The sequence below is a fragment of the Silene latifolia genome, chromosome 7 (assembly GCF_048544455.1).
Source record: "Silene latifolia isolate original U9 population chromosome 7, ASM4854445v1, whole genome shotgun sequence".
Classification (NCBI taxonomy): Eukaryota; Viridiplantae; Streptophyta; class Magnoliopsida; order Caryophyllales; family Caryophyllaceae; genus Silene; species Silene latifolia.
This window is the reverse complement of record NC_133532.1, coordinates 13,926,109-13,934,368: the sequence shown is the minus strand read 5'-3', so window position 1 is coordinate 13,934,368 and position 8,260 is coordinate 13,926,109. Positions and strand designations below refer to the sequence as shown.

The window sequence follows — 8,260 nt, the reverse complement described above, 5'->3', positions numbered from 1 at the left end:
GGTTGTGTCAGAGAAGCAATGGATTATGAGTGATGTTTGGAGAAAATCGAGATGATAAGCGAGATTTAGCGGATGGTGATTTGAAATTGGGGACGAATGTGGAGGTAGATGATGATGAGGAGCTAAAGGAGGATGATGAGGAGCTAAGGAGGTTGAGGTAGATGATGGTCATATGAATGGAGATGGTAAAGAGGGATTAATTGGAAGAGATTAATGGGGTTTGGCATTCTGGAGATGAAAGACTATTAAAGGGGTTGGTGTTTTCATAACAAAAGTAAAAAAAATAGGTGAAGGAAAAAAAAAGGGGGTAAAATAGAAATAAACCGGTTCAGCAGGTAACCCGTCCACCTGTTTTAGTAAAAGGGAATAAGTGTGAAAGTTGGGTATATTGGTAGTTAAAATAAAGTTCAGAGTATTTTAAGAAGCACCCCAATAGTTTGGAGTATTGTCATTAAATAACCCTTCTATATTATATGCTTTACTATTTAATTTACATCATTTCCATTAGCATGTTTAACATTTCTCTTAATAAAGTTTGTAGTTTACACTTTAATATGAGTAGCTAAATTCCTTAGTCTAGGGGCTAGGGAAGCCATGCAAAATCAAATATATAAAATGTTAAATTAGGTTGATATAATATTGTCTAATTGTTTCTATCACATGTTTGCAACGTCACGTTTAATCTAGGTTTAAAAGGCCTTATTCATCGATTAAGTTTGTTCATTCGTTATAAAAGTCGAGAGGCACGGAATTGAATTAGACTAAGCATTTGTAATAGGATGACCTAGTCATGGACGGGAGTTTCTCTAGGACCCGGTCTATGGTTGACACTAATACCGTAAGGTGGGTGTCTCTAAGCCTAAACAATTGACAATGTTATTACTACCAAGTTTATCATAATAGTATTTTTACCTTTGCATGTGCGACCCGACTCCCCTAGACTCCCTTTTATCATATAGTTTACATTTTTATAATTGTTAGCCATCAACAAAACAACAAACAAACCCAAAACGAAATCGATCTTGATTGAAATCTTTCCATAGCATTTCACAACGCAATTCCCTTCTCCTTATGTTCGACCCCTGTTGCTACATTAATTTGTGTTTAGGGTAATTATCTTTGCATAGGTACACGATAAGCCTATCAAAATTTGGCGCCGTTGTCGGGGAGCACGGTCTTATTACTTTTTGAATTGTCGATTTTTATCTTGTTTTCTTTTGTCTTGAGGAACACTTGTTCCTTGAGACCGTTACTTATCTTTTTCTAGAAATTGTTGTCTTATGCCCATGTCCTCTCGTAGTGGAGAATTACTTTCACCGGATTCCGATCCCGAGAAAACCTTTAGGAGAAGACGACGTTTTTGAAAGGAAGTGAAAGAAGCCGCTTCTCCCGTACAAGTTGATAGTGCTAGAAAGTCTTACCTAGACGATCTAAAAGTTCTTGAAGAGGAGGAGGTTTCAAGTTCATCATCTCCACCACCACCACCATCTACCACTAAAAAGATGGTGAAACTTTCCGATCACTCAAAGCCCACCGCGACCATGATTCCGGCCGGTATCACAACTACTCAAATTACCGCGCCGGACTCCGAGATCAAACCGACTTTCATTAGCCTTGTGGAGAGGAAGCAATTTGGGGGAAGTCCTTTGGAGGATCCCAATTTGCATGTGCAAAATTTCTGCGATTATTGCTCCATGATCCGTCAAATGGGCGTCACTCAAGCCCAAATAAGGGAAATACTTTTCCCTTTCTCTTCGAAGGACAAGGCCAAGCTTTGGATCAATACCTTGACCGCACCACCATGGGAATCACCAATTGGGAAACATTGGCTCTTACTTTCTATCAAAAGTTTTTTCCACCGGAGAAAACTCAAACTTTGAGGAGCCAAATCACCGGATTCCGTCAACAAGCTCTTGAGAGCTTATATGAAACTTGGGAGAGGTACAAGGAGTTATAAAGACAATGCCCACATCATGGGTTAGATGATTGGTTTCTAGCTATAACATTCTACAATGGATGTTGTGCTGAGTCCCGAAGGATTCTTGATTCCGCCAACAATGGGCGGTTTGATCAAATTGACACCTATATTGCTCATGCCATGATCGAATCTATGGCGGTCCATGATGCACAATATGTCAATTCCTGAAGTGTGCCAATCAAAGGTAAAGAAGAATCCTCCGGTAATTCCGTATTGCTAGCTCAAATTGCCTTACTCCAACAACAATTAGCGGAAAGAGATGCTAGAGATTCCCTACAACAACTCAATGTCGTGTCTTCAACAAGTCAAATAATTGTTTGTGATAGTTGCGGAGGTGCGGGTCATTACACCGCTCATTGCCGAACTCCTATTGAAGAGGTAAATGCTTTTCAAGCTCTAAGACAAAGTTCATATCCACCGGGTACATTTTCCAACACTTACAACCCGAATTCAAAATTCCATCCGAACTTGTCTTATACTAGCAACAATGTGCTTAACCCTCAACCCCCACCACAAAAAAATGCCTATGACCCTCAACAACAAAATTATAACCCTCCACCGGGTTATAAAAACCAACAAAGGTCACCTCAACAAAATTACCAACAAAATCAAGGTCAAAATGGCCAACAAAACAACCAAGGGGGAGGAAAGCTTGAGGGCTTGATAGTACAAATGAAAAGAGAATTGTTGGCTCATATCCAAAAGAATGATCAAGTTCACAATGCCTCAATCAAGATGTTGGAGCAACAAGTGGCTCAACTAGCTGCTTCTAGCTCTCAAAGGAAAACCGGTCAACTACCACCCCAAGGTACACAACCACACGAGACCGTTAATTCTATTTCATTGAGAAGTGGTACAAGCTATGATGGGCCGTCCATGACTTTGGATGACGAAGTGGTTGTTAAAAAGCCTAAGCCTCAGGGAAATGACAAAAAGAAGGCTAGTGAAGAGCCTCTTGTTAAGGATCGTGTGTCATTTCCTCATCGGTTATTGATGCTGAAAATAAAGAGCAAGCTTGATGCCAAGAATGTTGAGTCCCCTATGCCCAAAGGAAGTGACGAGGTAATTGTTGAGGAAGTATCTCCTAATGCTAAAGAGAGTGATGTCGTTTCTAAGAAGGTGGAAGTTCCCATTGAGAATGGGAAAGTGAAAGAGAAAGATATGGAGGATGCTCCTCCAAAGGAAATTGTTCAAGTACTGTTTCCCCATCGTCTAGCAAAGCACAAGGAGGAAAGTAATTTTGGTAAGTTTTTGGAAGTTTGTAAGAATTTGCAAGTCACCGTCCCATTTATTGAATTACTTACCCAAGTCCCTTCCTACTCAAAGTTTATGAAGGAAATCCTCTTAAAGAAGCAATCCTTCAATGAGGTTGAGACCATTGCTTTCACCGAAGAGTGTAGTGCACTCTTACAAAATAATTCCCCCCCCCCCCCCCCGAAACTTAAGGACCCCGGTAGCTATTCTATTCCTTGCACTATGCATATATATCATTGATAAGGCCCTTTGCGACCTAGGTGCTAGTGTGAGTGTCATGCCCTATTCCATTTGTGAAAAACTTAACATGGGTGCTTTAAAATGCACAAGTATCACATTGCAAATGGCGGACCGTTCTTTAAAGCGACCTTTAGGTGTCTTAGAAGATGTACCCGTCAAAGTTGGCAAGTTTTTCATACCCGTTGACTTCCTCATTCTTGATATGGCCGAGGACTCACAAACCCCAATTATATTGGGTAGGCCATTTTTATGCACTGCGGGTGCGCTAATTGATGTAAAAAATGGGAGGTTGACATTAGAAGTGGGTGATGATTGGGTCTCCATTAGCAAAAACAACACCATTAGAAGCCCAGTATTACAAGAGTCTTGTTATTTATTTATGTAACACCCCGGCCCAAACCGGGTCGGGAGCAATTACTTATGATAGCTCACCAGGCTGTGTACATGGCCCACAAATCAACACGGGTCCTTTATAGCGTATTTTGTCCTCACTCATGCGCATCTCGGAAACCTTCCCAGGAGGTCACCTATCCTAAGACTACTCTCAGCCAAGCACGCTTAACTGTGGAGTTCTTTTGCATGGATGACCATAAAAGAAAGTGCACTTTGTTGACATGAGTAGTACTTTTAATCTCTTTAAGCACTAGTCATTTAAGCCTATCACTGGACCTCTTCAATTAACGTGGGGTGTTACAATTTAGCACTGTGGACTCTCCTAATGCCTCTACTACCCTTGGATCCTTGCTAATAGATCCATTGGAGGAAGATATTGGTGTTGTTTGTTTTGTAGGTGACAATGCTAGAGGCACTATTACTAAGAGTGCCAAAAAGAAAAGAAAATTTTATTTGAACAATTTCAAATGGTTACGGAATGCAAAGATAGCAATGAAATGGAGCTTGGGTGATGGCAAGCGCAACGATGAAACTTGATCAAATAGCTTCTTACGTCGTGCGGGACGTTAAACCAGCACTTCTTGGGAGACAACCCAAACTTTTTATTTGCTTTTATTTATTTCTTGTTTTTAATTTTCCGCAATTTACTGTTTTTCGTAGAATTAAGAATAAAATACTAGACTTGATGATGTTTGTTTTGTGATTTATAGGTGAACAATGAAGAAAAGGAGGCTTAAAGGAGAAAACTCACGCTTCCCCATGCATACAACCCCGCTCGGGGTCATAACTTTCAACAAACGGAGGAGTTAAAAAAATGCGGAAAAGCTGAATGAGGTTCCATTGCCTTATGATGCTGACCCTTTCCTAGATGGTACTTTTACAGAAATTCCTGGAGAAGTTTTGCAGGATAATATAGTTATTTCCTCTTCCCAGAATGTTTCAGTTCCTCTTACCAATAAGTATCAGGCTTTGGAACCAGGGGAGATACTGGAGCCTGTTGAGACTGTTTCTGAGACCTCTATGGAACTAGGTGCTACTTCAGGGGGGCCAAAATTGGTGTGTTATCTACCCTGCAGAATGTAGACTCGGGATGCTCTATGCTAGGTCAGAGATCTTCAGTGGTAATGCCTTCCTCTTCTGTCTTTCTTCTGAGTTGCATTCAGAATGTTCCACTGATATGTTGGATGTTGAGATTGTTGTTCCTCCTGATAAACCTCAATGAAGATTGCTTCCTGGAATATAAGAGGGTTTAATTGTCCTTTAAACATAGTGAAGTTAAAGACTATTTAGGGGTTAATAAGATTGATATCATGGCTCTTTTGGAAACCAGGGTTAAGGAGCATAAAGCTTCCAAAATTATTGAAAGGAAGTTTAGTAATTGGACTGTGGTCTGCAATTACTCTCATCATTATAATGGGAGAATTTGAGTTTTCTTTAACCCTAGTACTGTTACTATGATTAGCAAGACAGTTGCTGATCAAATTATTCACTTTAAGGTGCACCATCATGAGTCCTGCTCGACTTTTCATTTAAGTATAGTCTATGGGTGTAATGATCCTCTGGATAGGCATAGGCTATGGTATAGCCTTGTTGCTGCTTCTACTGCAGAACCATGGTTGGTGCTTGGTAACTTTAATGTGGTGAGAACTTCTTTTGAGAAATTGAGTAACACTCCCCATGTGCTTCAGGATATGCTTGATTTCAATGATTGTCTTGCTTCCTATCACCTTGATGACCTTACTTGCACAGGGGCTGATATGACATGGACTAACAAGCAAGATTCTATGTCTAGGGTTTGGTCCAAACTGGATAGGGTGCTGGCCAATCCAGGTTTCATTACTTCTTTTCCCAATGCTTTTGGTCATTTTCAGGAGCCTGGTCTATCTGACCATTCTCCTATCTTAGTCCAAATTTATCGGGATAAAAATGTTGTTAAAAGATTTAGTTTTCTTAATAGTTGGGTTGGCCATCCTGACTATTTACAAACAATAAAGGCAGCTTGGATTACTCCTTTGCATGGTAGTCCTATGTACTATTTCTTACAGAAATTAAAAAGTGTTAAGCATGCCCTCACCCATTTTCATAAGCAAAATTTTAGCAATATTTCTCAAAGAGTTCAGTCTGCTAAGAATGCCTTGGTGGAGTGTCAACAAAACCTTGCTTCCAATCCTTTCTCTGATGCTCTTATTCAGGAGGAGAGGCTCTTAATTGCTGATTATACCAAGCTCAAAGATCATGAGTTTTCTATACTTTCACAGAGGGTTAAAATAAAGGATATCCAGGACTCTGATTGTAGTTCTAAATATTTTTTTGCAAAAATTTCTGAGAGAACTCATCAGCAGGTTATTGGTGCCATCCATGATCACCATGGCAAGCTTCATATGGGGTTCTCTCCAGTTAGTACAACTTTCAATCAGTATTATCAGGATCTGTTGGGGCATAGCTCTCCCATTACTCCTTTAGATACTGCTTTTATCTCCACTGGTGCTGTGGTTAGTTCCTCTGATAGCCACTTCTTGACTAGAGAGATTTCTCCTACTGAAATCAGAGATGCCCTATTCAGTATGGATTCTAATAGTAGTCCTGGTATTGATGAATTTTCAGCTGGGTTCTTTAAGTCTGTCTGGCAGATCATTGCCAAGGATTTTTGCAAAGCTGTGAATCCGTTTTTTTCCTCTGGCAAAATGTCAAAGCAGGCTAACTCAACTGTTATTTCACTGATTCCTAAGAAGGCCATTGCTAATGCAGTTACTGATTATAGACCTATCTCTTGCTGTACTGTCTTCTAGGTAGCACCGACACGGACACGACACAGACACGTGACACGGCATCCCATGAAATTTAGGACACGGGACACGTTATTTAAATTTAATAAAATATATATTTTGTAGTTACATATGTGTGATTTTATTTTTGAAAAAGTATTTGATATTAAATTTAAATAAATGAAGGAAAAATTTGACGTTAAATATAACTTATTCTCATTTCTAAAACCAAAAACCAACTTATAATCAATCTATTTTGACATCTCATTACTTGTCTAAAGAACATCATTTGCCCACCAAATTCAACCATATAACAATTCACGTCATTTACCTTAAATTCAACTTTTCGTTTGAAGGTGTGTCTAAATACCATGGACACGGCTCAAAATACCATGGACACGCATCGGACACGTGCCCAAATAAAAGATGAAAGTTAGACACGACTTTACAGGTGTCCGACACGTTTTGATGTGTGTCCGACGAGTGTCTGACACGGGAACACTGATCAGGAGGAGTATCCGTGCAACCTAGACTGTCTTCTATAAGATAGTTAGTAAGATCTTAGCAAATAGGCTTCAAAGTGTTCTTCCCTCCATTGTTGGTGCTGAACAAGCTGCCTTTATTAAAGGTCGTAGCATTTTTGAGAACATAATGTTATCTCAAACTTTGGTTAAAGGTTATAATAGGGCTAATATTTCACCTCGTTGCATGATCAAGGTGGACATAAGAAAGGCATTTGATTCCCTCCAATGGTCCTTTATTGATAATATGCTATCAGGTTTGGGTTTTCCTCAGCAATATATTGGCTGGGTTCTTGGCTGCATTCAAACTCCTTGGTATTCTTTAAAAAACAATGGAGAGCTTTCTGGTTTTTTTCAAGGAAAAAGTGGGATTAGGCAAGGTGATCCCCTTTCCCCTTACTTGTTTGTGCTCAGCATGGAAGTCTTATCTAGATATCCCAGGACACTTTGTGATAAGTCTCTTGTTTCTTATCACCCTAAGTGCTCTAGGCTTAATCTTAATCATTTGATCTTTGCTGATGACTTGATGGTCTTTGTCAGGGGGGATGTTCCCTCTGTTGCAGCAGTTAAGAGCACTCTTAATCATTTTGCTGAGCTTTCTAGACTTCATGCTAATATAGAGAAAACCAACATATATTTTGGAGGGGTGCTTCCTGATGTGAAGGAGGCTATTCTTGCTGCAACAGGTTTCTCTTATGGTCAGTTTCCCTTCAGATATTTAGGAGTACCGTTGTCCACTTCTAGAATCTCAGTGACAGTGTTTGACTCCCTCATTCTTAAGATCAAACACTCTATTCCACTAATTTTCTTACCTATGCTGGTAGGGTACAGCTGATTAACTCTGTAATTTTTGGCATGGAAACTTTTTGGTGCTCTTGTGCTCTTTTACCCCAAGAGGTTCTGCATAAGATCAACAAACTCTGTAAGGATTTTTTTTTGGGTATACCGTTTGAAGGTAGAAGATTGGTGTTTAAAAAATGAAAGGAGATCTGCTTGCCCTGGGATGCAGGAGGCTTCAACATAAAGGATATCTCCACTTGGAATGATGCTTTGCAGTGCAGATGGCTTTATCTGTTGTCTCATGCTACTGTGGGAAGTTGGGCTTCCTG

The 8,260-nt window shown here is 39.8% G+C and overlaps 1 non-coding gene across 1 annotated transcript; it reads right to left on the bottom strand.

Annotated features, from left to right (window-relative positions):
• Positions 1-1,873: 1,873 nt before the first annotated feature.
• Positions 1,874-1,980, bottom strand: LOC141593655 (small nucleolar RNA R71). Its single transcript, XR_012521728.1, has one exon. It is a non-coding gene; the product is annotated as a small nucleolar RNA R71 (small nucleolar RNA).
• Between the last annotated feature and the right edge of the window lie 6,280 nt (positions 1,981-8,260).